Raw genomic sequence first — 16,913 nt, forward strand, 5'->3', positions numbered from 1 at the left:
TTCTGATCCTGAGTGATGTTGAGCATCTTTTCACGTGTCTGTTGGCCATCTGGATGTCTTCTTTGGAAAAGTGTCTATTCATGTCTTCTGCCCATGTCTTCACTGGATTATTTGCTTTTTGGGTGTTGAGTTTGTAAGTTCTTCATTAGATTTTGGAGACTAACACTTTATCCTGTATGTCATTTGCAAATATCTTCTCCCATTCCGTCGGTTGCCTTTTAGTTTTGTTGATTGTTCCTTCACTGTGCAGAACTTTTTCTTTTGATGTAGTCCCGATAGCCCACCTTTGCGTTTATTTCCTTTGCCTCGGGAGATATCCCATCCAAGAAACTTTTTATTCAAATGCTGTATTTTTAGATTTTTATTTAGTTCTGTTTTAGAATTTCTGTTCTGTACTAATGTATCTCAGATCTTCTCCCATTGTACACTTATTTTTCCGTGTTTTCTTTTTTTTTTTTTTAACATTTATTTATTTTTGAGAGAGCCAGAGTGTGTGTGCTGCGGGTGGGGGAAGGGCAGACAGAGAGGGAGAGAGAATTCCAAGCAGGCTCCATGCTGTCAGCACAGAGCCTGACGTGGGGCTCGATCTCAGGAACATGAGATCATGACCTGAGCCGAAATCAGGAGTCGGATGCTTAGCTGACGGAGCCACCCAAGCACCCCTATTTTTCTATATATTCTCCAATATATTTTTTTGTAGTTGTTTTAAAGTTCTTAACAACTTATTTCATTAATGGAGTCATCTGTGTTTCTTTTCTTATTGACATGTGTTAATTCTTAATTATGGATCACATTTTCCTGTTTCTTTGTATATTTCATAATTTTAAAAATTGTACCCTAGGTCGTGTAAAGAAAACAGGAAAGACTGAAGTATAGTATTTTGTTTGGTTCAGATCTCAGAGCCTGCCTGCTTTTTCTTCATAATGGAGATTAGGGTGAGGAACTGAATATTCAGATCCCTCAGAATTTAGCTAAACCATGGGTTATACTTTTAATTAAAATGAGTTCACCTGATACTCCTTTTTTTTTTACGATCTCAGCATTTCATCTGGGAGAGGCTTGGACTACCATTTTAGATGCTTTGATTCCCCTTTGTCCTCAGAGATTGAAATACCATGAGAATGCATGGGCTCTGTGATTTCCCTTGGCTTTCTAGCGTCTTCACTGTTGCTCTCCTGTCTGCTTTTGCACAGGAGGGTATGGGGGGTGGATTGGAAGAGTTACTAGGAAAGGTGATTTGCTGCTGCATTTTTGGTTCTTCCAGATTCCAGTCTGTCTGTCCTACCGGTTCGCACTGTCCCGTAACGCTGGTCTCCGTCCGTGTTCCTGCCAGGTCAGGTCCGTCCGTGGACTACTTCCTCCCCCCTCTTCAGACTAGCCAGGCTCAGCCTATGCAGACATGCACCCTAGGCTGGCTTTCAGCTTGCCTGTGAAGGGCTTGTTTCTTACTGAATGTGGGTCATCGAGGCTTCTGTGCATTTATTACCCTTTGCTGGACGCCCAGAAAAGTATATTTTTATTTGGTCCGGGTGAAATTTCTCGTTACCATGAGATCAAAGGCCTTTCTACGTGCTCTGTGTCGTAATTGGAAATGGAAGGCTCATTGTACATTTATTTGAAAGCAAATACCCAAAACTTTGAAATCCAACAGTGAGCTCCCTGGGTTCCGGTGGGGTTCGACCGGTGGAAAACACTGGCAGATGGTTGGTGTAAGGTGATGTGGCGGGATTCTCACACAGAGAGAGTCGTGACGCTGAGGCTTTTTATCCAGGAGGCAACTTTTATTCATGCCGGCACCGCTCAGTTGGGTTTGTGCCCCAAGATCTGGGCGCCGCACATCACATGGCGTAGTTTTTTTGTACATTTTCTCTTTCTTTGTCTCCCGTATATGGTAACACAAGTAAACATGCAGTCTGATTAAGCAGGCTCAGTTGACAAGGTCATGAGGGATGTTGTCACGTAGGCGCGTAGCCAGGTTACCTTGGAAGTTTTCTCTCCCTTTTTTCTCCCTCCTTAGGGAGGGGACCCTACCACAGTGAAAGTGCTGAGTGACATTCTTCCACTTTTTCCTTTCTCCCAAGACGAAAATCTGGGACCTACGCAATTCTAATGAGCCAACCCTAGTTACTGATAGCCGACAATAAAACACGATAGTCCGCAAGAGAATAAAAATAAAATCAAACGTTGTTCCCTGGCACTTGCTGTGAGACAGACTTCTTTTCAGTCATGAAACTGCCCGATCAAATGCAAGTCGGGAAGCAGGAAAAGTTAAAGATGCATACATAAAGTGAACCCAGAGCTGTCTTAGTCTGTTTGGGCTGCTGTAACAATCTACCAGAGACTGCGTAGCTTAAATAATAATCATTTGTTTCTAACAGCTCTGGAGGCAGGGAAGTCCAAGATCAAAGTGTGGGCAGATTCCGTGCGTCAGGAAGGCCCGTTTCTTGGCCCGTAGACAACTGTCTTGTCTTGTGTCCTCACAGGGCAGAAGGGGTCTCTTGTGTCTCTTTTGCAAGGGCACTAATCCCATTCAGGAGGGCTCCACCCTCATGACCTAACGACCCCCCAGTGGTACTGCTTCCTAATACTATCGCAGTGGGTTCATTGCAGTAACATTACCACCACTTGAGGGTCCAACCATAAAGGATTATTTACTCTATTTCGGGTTTCAAGCCAGTGGTCGTTAATGTATTATCCTTTAACTCGGGACAACTCTGAGTAGAACGGAGATTTAAGTTGGGAATTGTTTGACTACAGAACATGCACCTTTAACCACTAAGCTATAAATACTCCCTTGTTTAACCACTTTTTAACCCTTGTTTAACTTATGTGGTGTATTATACCACATAATGTACCCCCTCATTTTTGGGGGGGTGTTATATTTGTCTTATCCGTTACTTTTTGATCAGTCGGTAGTATTTTTATCCAATACCTGTTTTTTTTGCGAACATTGATTTGAGATGGATATAAAAGAATTCAAAGACTATGTTTTTGAAACATATAATTCGTTTGGCGAAGGCTTACATAAAATAGCCACATAGCCAGAAACTACTACAAAAGATCATATAATAACTGCTATATTTGATGGAGCAAGCTGTGTTTTTTATCGTGCAATTTAGTATTACCGTTAAGATCGCAAAATTGCCTTAAATGTGACGGAGCCATTAATTTGATGTTTACCAGTGGTGTCGCTCTTTCCTGGCCATTTATTTTGACACGAATTTTCCCAAAGCCCTAAAGCTAGGGCACAGCAGACATCAAAAATGAAACGTTCAGTCCCGGGTGTAACTGTACCCTGACTTATTTTACAGACACGCCAGGTGGCCTGGCTCGCACTCCCCACCCTCTCGATTGCCGGAAGCAGCCTTGAGAAGGGAGCCATGAGCAGCACTGAATGCTGGTCTTCCTGGACCCCACTAGTGCAGTCAGACTCTTGCTGTAATAAACACAGGGACTTATATTGGGACCGTCCATCCGCAAGGGCCTCACTGGAGAGACTCGTCTGGCTCTGCACTTACATCCTAAGGGCAAAGACTTTCCCGGGTTACGTGTAGACGCAGGCTAAGGCATGGATGAACCTGGAAGACTTAGGCTACGTAAAATGAGCCAGTCACAAAAGGACAAATGCCAATGAATCCCACTTACATGAGGTCCCTAGAGAATTCGTGGAGACAGAAAGAATGGTGGATGCTAAGTATTGGATGAGGGAACAGGACACAGAATTCACTCATTCATTAATTTGTATTTAATGGGTACAGAATGCCAGTTTTTCAAAGTGAAAAGAGTTCTGAAGATGGGTGGTGGTGACGATTGGACAAGAATAGGAATGTGTACTTAACGACACTGAACTGTATGTTTAAAAATGGTTAAGATGGGGGGCACCTGGGTGGCTCAGTGGGGTAAGTGTCCGACTCTTGGTTCGGCTCAGGTCACGATCTCACGGTTCATGGGTGCAAGCCCCACGTTGGCCTTTGCGCTGACAGCGTGCAGCCTGCTTGGGATTCTCCCTCTCTCCCTGTCTCTGTGCCTCCCCCACTCATGCTCACTCTCTCAAAATAACTAAATGTTTTAAAAAATGGTTAAGATGGTAAGTTTTATGTTATGTGTATTATGCCACTATTTAAGAAATGTAATGATATAAAACATGATGGAAAGTATGCATTTCGATGCTGAGAAGAAAAAGAAGTGCCCAGTAGATTGTGTTACATTTTATTGACATCATGCCTAATTTTTATAGGATAGCAGAAAATGCCAGTGTTGATGTTGGCATTGTTCTATACTTGCTTATTAATGAAACAAATAGCTTTTTCAGAGAAAGCTAAAAGTAGAGATTCTTTGGCCTGAAATCATTGCCACCCACTCTGGAAAGTACTTGAAAGGGACTCTGGTGATACTTCTCACCTAGACAAAGGGCCCCAGACCTTGGCATTGTTAAACAGAGATTTGTCTCTTGAGGACCAAATAAAAAACAACAGTGTGGGAAAGCCGCTGTGCCTGCATGTTTGATGAACATAACTAGTGTGTGTGTGTGTGTGTGTGTGTGTGTGTGTGTGTGTGTCTTACAAACAGTTTAATTGATACTTAGAGTCCCTGCAGTCCACATTGAATATATTATGAAGACTAATTGTTTTCAATTTATTATTTATTTTGAGAGAGAGAGAGACAGCGCGTGAGCCAGGGAGGGGCAGAGAGACAGAGAGAGAAAGAATCCCAAACAGGCCCCATGCTGTCAGTGCAGAGCCCAAAGGGGGTCTCGAGCCCACGAACCATGAGATCATGACCTGTGCTGAAATCAAGAGTCAGATGCTTTCCGGACTGAGCCACCCAGGCACCCCAGGGCACCCCTTCTTTGAAGGAAAAAAAAGGTGAGGGGAGACTCGAATCTGATCAACACCTTTTTTGGGATTGGGAGATGCCTTGTAGGATGGGAAATCGCCAGTTTATAATCATAGAAGAGAAAAGAATTTTGTTGACATAATGTTGTGGCCTGGTGAGGTTTTTTAAGTACTATTACATAATTTTTATTATTTTGAGGAAGGTAGTGATTAATTTAATAGATACTGGGTCAAAAAGTGTAGCTTATAAAAGTGGAATTATCGTATGCCCCAGATATTCTGCTTCTGGGTATACGCCCGAAAGAATGGAAAGCAGGGTCTCAGAGATATTTGTACACCCATGTTCACAGCGGTATCATTTACGGTAACTATAATGTACAAGCAACTCAAGTATCTGTCAGTGGATGAATGAATAAGCAACCTCTGGTATATCCCTAGAAAGCCATACTATTCAGCCTTGAAAAGGAAGGAAATTCTGACACGGGCTACAATAGGGGTGACCCTTGAAGACATCACACTAAGTGAAGTAGGCCAATCGCAAAAGGACAGATACTGCCTGATTCCACTTATGTAAAATACTCAGAGTGGTCGAGATCATAGAGACAGAAAACAGTTGCCAGGGACGGGGCGGGCGGGGTGGGGGTGGGACCTGTTGTTTGATGGGTCCAGAGTTTCTGTTCTACAAGATAAAAAGAGTCCTGTGGATGGATGGCGGTGATGATTGCACAACGTTAGGGGAATGTGTTTAAGAGCACTGAACTGTACACGTAAAAACCGTGTAAGATGGTAAATTTTGTGTTGGGTATTTTACCACCACAGAAAATTAAACAATAATAGCAATTTAAAGATCGGTCTCCAGAGACGACCGATGCTTTTTGGCGTAGGTTATATAGTAAGTTCTTCATTCCCATGTGTCTTCTTGAAAGAAGTCTTTTCCATAAGGTAGGTTAATAAGGGGTTTTGCATGGAAAATTTTGAGTAACTTACAAAATATACGTTTTCTACAACGGTTTCTGCTGGACAAAGAGGTACAGTGACTTTGGAAGGATGAATCTGACAAAAAAAGAATCTCTTCGTGTATTTTGGATTTAGGAAATCTCTGGTGGTGTACAAGTTTGAAAAATTTCAAGGAAGGAAGCTCCTGTATTCTTTCTTCCCAAAGTAGCATGTTAGTCCTACAGAACGTATCAAAACTACCCTTGTTTATATTCACGTCCATGCCTGTAAATAACTTGTCCCACCCACACCTGCTGGCACACACAGCTACTTACATACACTGTCGGTTTTGTGATTTTGTTAATCTTTTCGAAATGAGATCTTTCAGGTACTGACAATCACCAAAACCCTGGAAAATGGTATTAGTAATTGGATCATAGCCAATCAGTTACGTCCTCAATTTTTTAAACATGGATTTGTATAATAAGCTCTGTGTCGGGTGTTACAAAATGAACTTTGGAAATGTGCAGCGTTCTTTCTAAAAAAATGTGTTGTTTGGAACCAGGTGCATTTATCCTTAGGATACATTTGTGACACGGATATTGTAGTAAGCACTTGAGGGGTTTTCCATGATGACATTTTTCAGAAATTTCTGTCTTGACTCTAACCTTTCTTTTCCCAAATGTGTTTTGCTAGTAAGTGTTACTGTTTATAGAGAATCGGTGAGCAAAAGTGATGGGATACATTTGAGTGAATTTCATGAAACTTTTAAGTGTGCTTTTTCTTTTTTTGTCAAGCCTAGAGAAATATATGTATCTGTTTAAACTTAGTGCAGTTAAATTAATTATTGGAATACATAAAAAGCCTCTTTTTCAGGTGCTTAGGTGGCTCAGTCGGTTGAGCATCTGACTTCACCTCAGGTCATGATCTCATGGTTCGTGAGTTCAAGACCCACATTGGGCTCTCTGCTGTCTTCCCAGAGCCTGCTTCAGATCCTCTGTTCCCCTCTCTCTCTGCCTCTTCCCCCCCCTCAAAAATAAATAAACATTTTTTAAAAGCCTCTTTTTAAACTGTCTTCACAGCATGTGAGGAGTATTATGTCAGGTGATTATGGTCTTGTTGGTTTGAACCTCCAGAAGATTCTTTAGTGGTATAATCCTGTATTTTTGGAAAGAAAAGGTAATTTTCTAGGCTTAGAAATCAGTGATTCATAATCCAGTGACTCCTATGTGCCTGGCATTTTTACACATTTTGTTGAGACATCTTATTGCGAAGTAGGCAGTATTTCCATTCGTTAAGGGAAAAGCAGGCAGGACGAGGCGGCTGAGACATCGGCATTTAGTGAGTGTTTGCCACGTACTGGTTCCTTCATTACCTCCTTTATAATACACTGGCACATCGTCCTCACAATGGCCCTTCGAGGTAAGGGCTATAATTATCTTCATTTTATAGACTACGAAACCTGGGCTGTAAGAGGTCAAGTTAGTTACTCAAAGTCACTTAGTTAGTGAAGACGTGGAAGCAGGATTTGAGCCCAGCTGACTTTGCAACAGCCAAGCACGTCCATTGGGTAATCATTTTGGTTCTAATATTCTATCCCAACCAGGGCTGCTTGGATTCTTTAGAAAAATGCCCACGTGTCTTCTGTAGCTCCAGGATGATAGCGTTTGTCTGGGCTTCCTCTGTGTCTCCTGCATAACCCAAGCTGATACACTGCTCATGGGTATAAGGGCAGACGGGACATACAGAACTGGGCTACCTTGGAATCCCTGACTCGTCGAAAATACCTATAAAGTATCACAACCTGGGCGAAATCCTAGGGATTAGGATAATCAGGCAGGGGGTTTAAGGTTTAGCAGGGAGATGCAGCCATAACTAATCTTTGTATACGGGGTGAGCGTTTTCCTGGAGACCAGTAAGCCGCCGTGGGCGTGGAGCGGGGGGGACATGGTAAAGCATGGAATTCTTCTCGCAAGAGGGCTGGGACGGACTCTGTGAAGGCCGTGTGGGCCGAAGGCTCCAGACACACGTCAGGAGGTGTGAGGTATTTCAAACCGCGAGTGGCACGTACACAGTGAAGGCAAGAAAAAGTGTGGCCCTGTGATCATGTTCTGCAGTGATTCAGAACTGCTGGACACAGCGTATGAGGGAGAGTGACAGAGAGGCGAAATTGACAGGGGGCCCTGTCTGCCAGCCTGCGGGGTGTTGGGCCCGGATCCTGGAGTGATCAGTGACCGAGAGCCCCTGAAAGAGCGCAAGCATTGTGGGCACGGGGGTGGGTGGGGGCACACGGTCCTAAAAGGATACGACAAAGATTGATTTTGCTGCCGCACGGAAGCTTGACAATCTGGGCGTTGAGAGACGGGCTGTGGGATGACAGGTAGCATGTTACCATGAAGTCTTAGAAATAGAACGTGGCTGAATTCTCGGCTCAGTAAACTTGTGCTGCCAAGTCTCCCTACCTCACGAGGCAGCGTCTTCAAATTTGACATTGTTCAGGCGTGGGCGGGGGCGGGGTGGGGAAAATGGGTGATGGGCACGGAGGCACTTGTGGGGATGCGCGCTGGGTGTTGGATGTAAGGGATGAATCACTGGGTTCCGCTCCTGAAGCCAGGGCCACACGGTATGTTAACTGACTTGAATTTAAATAAATACATTAAAAAAAAAAAAAAAGACGACGTTGCGATTGCTCAGTGATGCTATGTTGATATCACGAGCTACCTTTGCTCCTCTAACTCCTGCCGTTCAGAATAGTGTCTCCTCGTTCCTACGTTCCACCCCCCACCCCCCTAGTTGATTGAAATGTATTTCTTGGGCCTTTTCCTATCTGCCCATGTTTCAGTGTGTCAAGGTCCGACAGTATCCAACACCCCGATCAGCCTGGGTTGTATAGGAGGTACGAGGTAATTCCAGGCTCATACATCATCTTGGGGACTTAGCGGTGAGCAGATGGCAACATGCAGAAGGTTCGGGCACCTAAGCTGGACTTCAGAATGAGACTTGTAATGCGTACGTCTAGAGCGTAATAGAGCATTACCCTTCCACCTGTATGGTTGATGCAGTCAGAGCAGAGTAGTACTTCTGTGTATTTGTTTTTATTTTTGAAAAATTTTTTTAACATTTATTTATTTATTTCTGAGAGAGAGACACACACAGCACAGCGGGGGAGGGGCAGAGAGAGAGAGGGAGACACAGAATCCGAAACAGGCTCCAGGCTCCGGGACGTCAGCCCAGGGCCCGACGCGGGGCTTGAACCCACGAACCGTGACATCATGACCTGAGCGGAAGCCGGACGCTCAACCGACTGAGCCACCCAGGCGCCCCTACTTGTGTGTATTTGTTTTCAACGTGTTACTTTTGTTAGTTCAGCCTGTAATTTTACCAGTATTTTATGTATATGTAACACTTGAGTGATAAACTCAAGCTCATTGGTCTTTTTCAGATTAATTACTTTATCACTCCTAACTGCAGAGTGTGTTACTTATATTTTTTCGTTGATAAACTTAGGAGGGGCAAGGGCTCTTTCTTACTTAATCTTGGTGTCTTTTTCCATCTAGTTACCAACACGTGGCAGCCCCTCGGGGAATATTTGCTAAATGAATGCAATTTTCCCTTATATCTGACACTTTAACGCTATAAAATTATCCCATCTTCATACATGTAGAATCACTGTTATGTACTATTGTAGCCATTTTTAACCTCTGAATCAGCTATAATTTTGATAAGCCTACCTTACATCCTTATTTACATCATAGATAAGCTTGCCCAGTAGACCAGCTCAGAGCCTTGTGGATGCTTAAAAAATGTTTCCCAATTAACCTATCAGAGAGTTTTAAATAATAATTTTGGAGTTGATTTACAGTCTGACCCATACTTCTTCACATTTCCATACTTGTTGGGCTTTTTTGTCTCTGCGTTTATTGATAATTCTTCAGTCTCCTATATATTACCCCACGTGGATCATCGGTAGTTTTAGGATGATGGGAGTTTATTTTAGACTAAATATTATTAGCCCATTTTTTGGAAATCTGTTATAAGGCTACAACCTATTGGAAGTTGTAGAAAAGCGGAAGAATTTAGCTTCCCTATCAGCAATTGGACTATTGTTTTTTTTCCTTTTTCTTTTTTGGTGGTCTCTAGGTCCTTACCCATCATTGATTGCTATAATCTTTATTAAGTATTGGAAGATGTTGGGGTGCCTGGATGGCTCAGTCAGTTGAGTGCCTGGCTCTTGATTTCGAAAGCCTCAGGTCATGATCTCTCGCTTCATGAGTTCGAGCCCCACGTCAGGCTCACGCTGACAGTGCAGAGCCTGCTTGGGATTCTCTCTGTTTCCCTCTCTCTCTCTCTCTCTCAAAATAAATAAATAAACTTAAAAAAATAAAGTATTGGAAAACGTTGAGTACATTTTTAGGTTTTATTAATGAGATTGTTGATTTTCAGGTTAAGTGATGGTGGTACTGAGTTTTGTTTGTTCTTAATCAGGTTTGTTTAGTTATACTATATATACAATTAAGTTCACTGATTTTAAGGGTATAATTCAGTGAATTTTCACAAATATGCCCAACCGAGGCACCTGGGTGGGTGGCTCACTTGGCTGAGCGTCCAGCTCAGGTCATGATCTCTTGGTTCATGAGTTCAAGCCCCACATCAGGTTCACTGTTCTCTGCGCAGAGCCCGCTTCAGATCCTCTGTCCTTCTCTCTTTCCCCGTGCCCCACTTGCACTTGCTCAAAAATGAATAAAACATTAAAAAATTTAAAAAAAAAACAACAAATGTGCACGATCATGTAGCAGTACTCCTACCATGACATAGATCATTTCCTTCCCCCCGCCCCCAGCATGTTCTATCATCCCTCTCTGCATTCACCCCTTCTCCCCACACCCTGGCCCCTGGCAATAATTGATCTGCTTTCCTGGCTATAGTTTTGCCTTCCAAAAAAGTCTATGTAAATGAATTTATGCATATAGTCTCTTGTGTTTGGCTTCTTAGTATAACGTTTTTGAGACTGACTTACGTTGTCGTATGCATCAGTAATTCTTTTCTTTTTATGACTGAGTTGTGTTCCTTTGTGTACTACACCATAATTTGTTTCCTTCTTTATCAGCTGGTGGACATTTGCATTCTTTCAAGTTTGAGGCTATTATGAATAAGGCTACTATCCGCATTCTTGTGTAAGTCTTCAGCATTTGGGTCTTTACATTTCTCTTGGGCAGATGCCTCAGAGTGGAATTGCTGGGTCATCTGGTGTGTGTTTCACTTTATAGGAAACTGCCCAATTATTTTTCAAAGTGCCTGCAACATGTTGAATTTTCTGCCAGCAGGTGTATAAGGATCCCAGTTGCTCCGTTTCCTTGCAAACACTTGGTATTTTTGCTGTTTTAAAAGTTGGTCATTCTTGTGAGTTTCTAGTGGTATCTCATTAAGGTTTTGCTTTGCATTTTCCTGCTGACTATATTGAAGCTTTCTTCTTGTGCTCACTTGGCATTTGTTTATTTTCTTCGTTGAAGGTGTTTAAATCTTGTCTTCCCCCCCCACCCCCGCCCAGTGGGGTCTTTTGTCTGGCATTGGGTTTTAATACCATTAACGAGTTATTCTGAAGAGACACAAGGAAGGTGTTTTATTGCTGACTTATTTTCAAGAAGGGAATTCCTTTCAGTGGGTATTTTGTTTCCTGCACCATTTTTTAAATTATTTTTTATTTTTTATTTTTATTTTTATTTTTGTTTTTATTTATTTATTTATTTATTTATTTATTGCTGCTGTTGTGGGCATGGCCAGAGGGATTCATCTGTTATCTGTTGGTTTCTTTTCATGTATCTCACCCTGCTTCCTGACATCCGTAGTTGACCCTTGAACAATGCAGGGGTTATTAGGGTGCTGAACCCCCACCATGCAGTCAAAAATCCACATCCAGTTTTTAACTCCCTCCAAAACTTAACTGCTAACAGCTTAGTATTTATTTTTATTTTCTTTAAGTTTATTTCTTTATTTTGGGAGAGACACAGAGAGGCAGCAGGGGAGGGGTAGAGAGAGGGAGAGAGAGAATCCCAAGCACGCTCTGCTCTGTCAGCACAGAAGCCAAGTAGTGCGTGGGGCCCGATCTCTTCAACCATGAGATCGCGACCTGAGCCGCCATCGAGAGTCAGGCGCTTAATCGACTGATCCCCCCCTTAACTGCTAACAGCCTCCTATGGACCAGAAGCCTGACTGGTAACACAAAATTGGGCACGTATTTTCTAGGTCATATGTTTTATAGAGAAAACAGAATGTTATTAAGATCCTAAGGAAGAGAAAATGCATTTACAGTACTGTACCCCATTTATCGGGAAAAGCTTGCGTATAAGTGGACCCTCACCGTTCAAACCCATGTTGGTCAAGGGTCAGCTGTACTGCTTACTAAACCTGTCAACTCGTTCTCTGAGAAAGCCCACGTGGTTTTATTAGCTCCCCCCCTAAACACACATACATACGTATACACTGATCGTGTGCAAAGCTTGCCTCACCTAGACGCCTCTATGAAAGCCCGCTTAATTATTCCCCTCATCAGCCAACCTCTCATGCTTTTTGGTTCCCTTGTACCTGGCACTCGGCGCAGAGTAAATAACTGAGGAGGCGACAGATGACTGCTGATGGTAATAAGTTGCTGGTCTAGGTAAATTAAGTGCTCTTGAGTGATTCCAGAGTTTTGGAGAATAAGAGTTCTGTCTGAACTGATGGATCTAAAAGTAAATTATCTTAACTCTTACTTTAAAAACTGCTTATATAAGCTTTTACTGTAGAATACCTACATTTTGCTTGCTAGCTCTCTATAAAATCTTCTTGAAAATGTGTTGTAGCAAAGCTATGATTATGATTTGACTGTGAATAAGAGAGGGAAATTCTATTTTTAGAGTAGACGTATCTAGGTTAGAAAACCTAAGAGTATCCCAAATTTTATTTGGGACTTCTCCTGGGCATTTGTGGCTTAATCTAGCTTTATCAGTGGAGCAAAGGGCAGAGTATGTTTTTGATCATTTTGAGTAGCATTTCATATTAATGTAAAGTTAAGTTGACGTTTCAAGTGGTGTTCATGCTGTGTAGAGTCATAGGTGTGTAGAAAATAGATGAAAATGTGAGCTCTGAAGAATTTATTTATAGGAATTAAAGATCAGTGAGAATCTAATAGAGCACTGGATTGGCACCTATGAAATCTGAGATATAGGACCAGGTGAGCTGTGTGACTTTGGAGAGGTCACTTGACCACTCTGGGCTTTCATTTCCTCGGATGTGAAATGAGCAGATTCGAGCAGATGACCATACAATGGTCTTAGCTTTAAAATACATGCTGTGAATTATTTTTTATGAGGATGATTTCGATGTCACATGGCAACTTTGAGGACAAATCCAATCCTGAAATTCATTTACGGTGTTATTCTCCATCCCGATCCGAGGTGTGACTTTTGACATCTCTCAATCATTAGAGTAAGGTTGACCTCTTTGTTGTTTCCTCTCTTCAAAAGTGTGAGAAAGAGAAAGCAAAAGTAATGATAAAGGTGAAAAGGAATTTGTGATACGATTTAGGGCAAAACAAAAAAATTGTAGTTGGAAAATAGTAAAATGTGAAACTTTTTACTTTGTTATTATGAGTCACCATCAATCCCAAATACCTCTGGGTCCAATTTAATAAAAAGTTCCCTAATGCTTTGTCAAAGGTGTATGATTTTATTCATTTGAATTCTGGAATCATATACTTTAGTAGGCAAATAAAATCTTTTTTTTTAAATTTTTTAAACATTTATTCATTTTTGAGAGACAGAGACAGAGTGTGAGTGGGAGAGGGGTAGAGATAGAGAGAGGGAAACACAGAATCCGAAGCAGGCTCCAGGCTCCCAGCTGTCAGCCCAGAGCCCGACGCGGGGCCCGAACTCACGGACCCCAAGATCATGACCTGAGCTGTAGTCGGACGCTCAACCGACTGAGCCACCCAGGCGCCACCAGATAAAGTCTTAAGTTGCAGTTAGTAAACAATTAAACAGAAATGTAGAACTTGGAGTTCATATTTCTTTTCTGATCTGGTACTAATTTTTACTTTAGGTTCTTGTTGAACCTTGTTAGATACAGGCACAGGGAAAGTAGATTGTTTTGAAAGTTTTAACTGTGAGTGTGGGAAGTGTCAGTCTGAGTTGTTATTTAAATAGACATTTTCGGGCTTGCTTTCTATTTTTTTTTTTAAAGCTATGCAAAATCTAGGTCAAGATCTGCAGCCTTGCTAATAAACTTCTGGCTTATTGTTCATTACGCATCACTCCAGAAAGGAGATAATGATGGTTGGGAAAGTTGGCATTGACCTTAATGAAGTGGTTAAAATTTTTACTATTGCTTACTCCTATATCCATGCAAAATATACAGTAGATCTCAATAAAAAAGATAACTTGTGGGGCGCCTGGGTGGCGCAGTCGGTTAAGCGTCCAACTTCAGCCAGGTTACGATCTCGCGGTCCGTGGGTTCGAGCCCCGCGTCAGGCTCTGGGCTGATGGCTCGGAGCCTGGAGCCTGTTTCCGATTCTGTGTCTCCCTCTCTCTCTGCCCCTCCCCCGTTCATGCTCTGTCTCTCTCTGTCCCAAAAATAAATAAACGTTGAAAAAAAAAATTTAATAAAAAAAAACAAAAAACAAAAAAACTTGTTACGGTCAGTGCATTTTCCTTCCTGTCTGTAGCTCCCACTTTCACATAAACAAAGATCTAGTTATTTGGATTGATGATACACAAGGAGAACAGGTACAAGAGGAGAAGACGTTTACATTTCCCACCGCGGTATTTTCTTTTGAGTTGCCGGATGTTTAGATAACAAGCACTTTCATGATCGATGCAAGTATATCCAAGTATAATAAGAGCATTTATGTGTCAGACAGATACACGGATTGGACTCTCCGTCTCTTCCCCCCTTTGTGAACCGGAATCGCGTTGTTTCTGGGCCTGAGCACACGCCTGGTCAAGGTTAATTGTTTCCTTCCTAAAAATGAAACATTGTGCGCTCACAGTTTGGGACGTCGTTGCCTCCGAGGTCTGTCCTGGCTCCAAGAGAAAGAAGCCCCGGGACAACGAGGCATGTGTGTGTGTGTGAGCTCATGCTTAACTGCATTCGGAGAATGGGACAAGCAGTGTGGCCCGTTTCGTAATATCTTATTCCCTTCCAAACGTTAACCAAGTTCCTCCAGCGTAGCTGTTTCCTTCCCCAGTGATACAGTTGTTGGTGAAGAAGCTCCCTCGTTTCCTGCGTGGTTTTGGGAACTAGAACTGACAAGGCCTGTGGGGGCCTTGGGTTTGGAGTGCCACAAAGCCACCTGGGTGGGGGCTCCCGGCAGATGGCAATACACAGGCTCCTTGTTGGGTTTGTTTTCCAATGAACTCCCAAACGCAGCCCCCCCCCCCATGCTTGAAATTTGTTAGAGCAACTGCATTTGAAAGAGGCTTTGGGTTCCGTTTTCCCCGGGGATGTTAGGAAATACACTGTCTCTGTTCTTCAGTGAAAATCGGTCTTTTTTTTTTTTTTTTTAATGATACTTGTAAAGTTAATCACTTATATCCTCCAGAATAATTTTTGTGTGTCTTTTTCCTTTAGAAATCCCCAGTTGGGCATCCAGAGCGCCTACCCTGTTCTTTCTGCATCTTGAATCGAGCATTAACAGGACACTCTAAGGTCTGAAGGGGAAATAAAAGGTAATTAAAACTTTTCTTATTAAATTGATGTGTAACCCTGATGATCGTAAAGTAAATACAGCCTTTTATTTGTTGAGCAGAATTTAGGTGTTTTCTTCCACCACTTGCCCTCCCCCCGCCCCCACCTTTCCATTCTGATTTACTTTCCCTTCCTCTCTTCTGTTCCCTCCTTTCTCTGTTCCTGTCTCCTTTCTCCCTTTCCCCTCCTTCCTCCTTCCCCCCTCCTCCTTCTCACCCCACCCCCCCCTCTTCTTTACATGCATTCATCCAGCAGACATTTGTGATGTCTGTCCCGTGGTGCAGCTCACTGTCCTGAGCCCGCACATGCCATCCTGTCTTTCTTGCCCTGGGGGAGTGGAGGGATTGCCAGAAAGCCCCTCTTGGGACCTGCTGCCCACCTGAGCACTGTGTCTGCTGGTCTCTACTCCTGCCCGTCACTGTCCTCATTGTCCCTGAAACCCATGGGCTCTCCCCGACCTTTTTGAAGCTGCCTGGGCATTTACCTGCAGGGACTTTTCCGTGAATTCTGTGGCTATTTTAACTCCCCAGTTTGGACTGTCAGGATCGCAGTCGCTCACGGGGTAAGTAAAGAAAGGCGCAGTGGTGTGCTGGCCCCTGACTGGTGAATTTGTAAGTGTTCTCGCTCGGTGTGAGATTTGGCATCTTTTTCCGAGCCACTAACATGATACAGAGATTGCACAAAAATGAAATGTTACAGGTCTGCAACACAGGATGTGAACGTCTGCACTCATGCCACTCCCTAGCGATAATACTGCCTAAATGGAGGTGCAAACATGTTAATTCCTTTCCTCTCCACGCATGGACTCGTGTGGCTAATAAAGACATTCAGTCAGTAACAAGTGCCCTGAACCAGTTGGCAAAAATATCAGGGGTAAAAGTGGTTTCATATTTTCTGTGGAATATCGCACCTTTATTTATTTCGCGTTCCTGGTAACTGCCAAGTTGAACGGGCAATTTCTGTCGGGGGGGGGGGGGGCAGGGGGTGGCCGCTGGGGCTCCCACGTGCCTGGTTCATGTTCATGTTTTGTAGTACACGGTAGTCAAGCTACTACTTAGGCCACAGGGTGTTAATAATGCGTCAGTCACTGTAGTATTCCCTAGGGAACCTGGGCCTTGGACGCTCGGTGGGAATGGGGAGCTTCTCCCTGAACTGAAAACCTTTTCAAGCATGATTCTTGGGACGTGAGTCTCCTCTCTTCACAGTGCCTCTGTCTGTCCTCAGGTTGACGGTTGTGAAGTTAGTCAGTCCCCCCTGGAACCCCCTCCCCACTATATCCAAAAATAATTTGCCATGATTCCGAAAGCCCTTATTCTGTCACTTCCCCAGTTGTTGGTTTTCCTACACTGTTAGCTGGTGAGGCAGGTCCCTGACTTGTTAAGCTCAGTAACTGAGAGCCTAGTGTGGCTGGGCACATAGCCG

The 16,913-nt window shown here is 43.1% G+C and overlaps 1 long non-coding RNA gene across 3 annotated transcripts in view; it reads left to right on the forward strand.

Annotated features, from left to right (window-relative positions):
* Positions 1 to 16,913, forward strand: part of LOC124507665 (uncharacterized) — a 142,013-nt gene that overhangs the window by 20,960 nt on the left and 104,140 nt on the right. For all 3 annotated transcript variants that reach the window (XR_006961082.1, XR_006961083.1, XR_006961081.1), the window contains one exon: positions 15,375 to 15,472. This is a non-coding gene — a long non-coding RNA (uncharacterized LOC124507665). The remainder of the gene's footprint in view (positions 1 to 15,374; positions 15,473 to 16,913) is intronic.

Source organism: Lynx rufus, unplaced genomic scaffold, assembly GCF_022079265.1.
Source record: "Lynx rufus isolate CCGP_SWC_20201006 ecotype Redwood Valley unplaced genomic scaffold, mLynRuf1.p SCAF_12, whole genome shotgun sequence".
NCBI classification, from domain to species: Eukaryota; Metazoa; Chordata; class Mammalia; order Carnivora; family Felidae; genus Lynx; species Lynx rufus.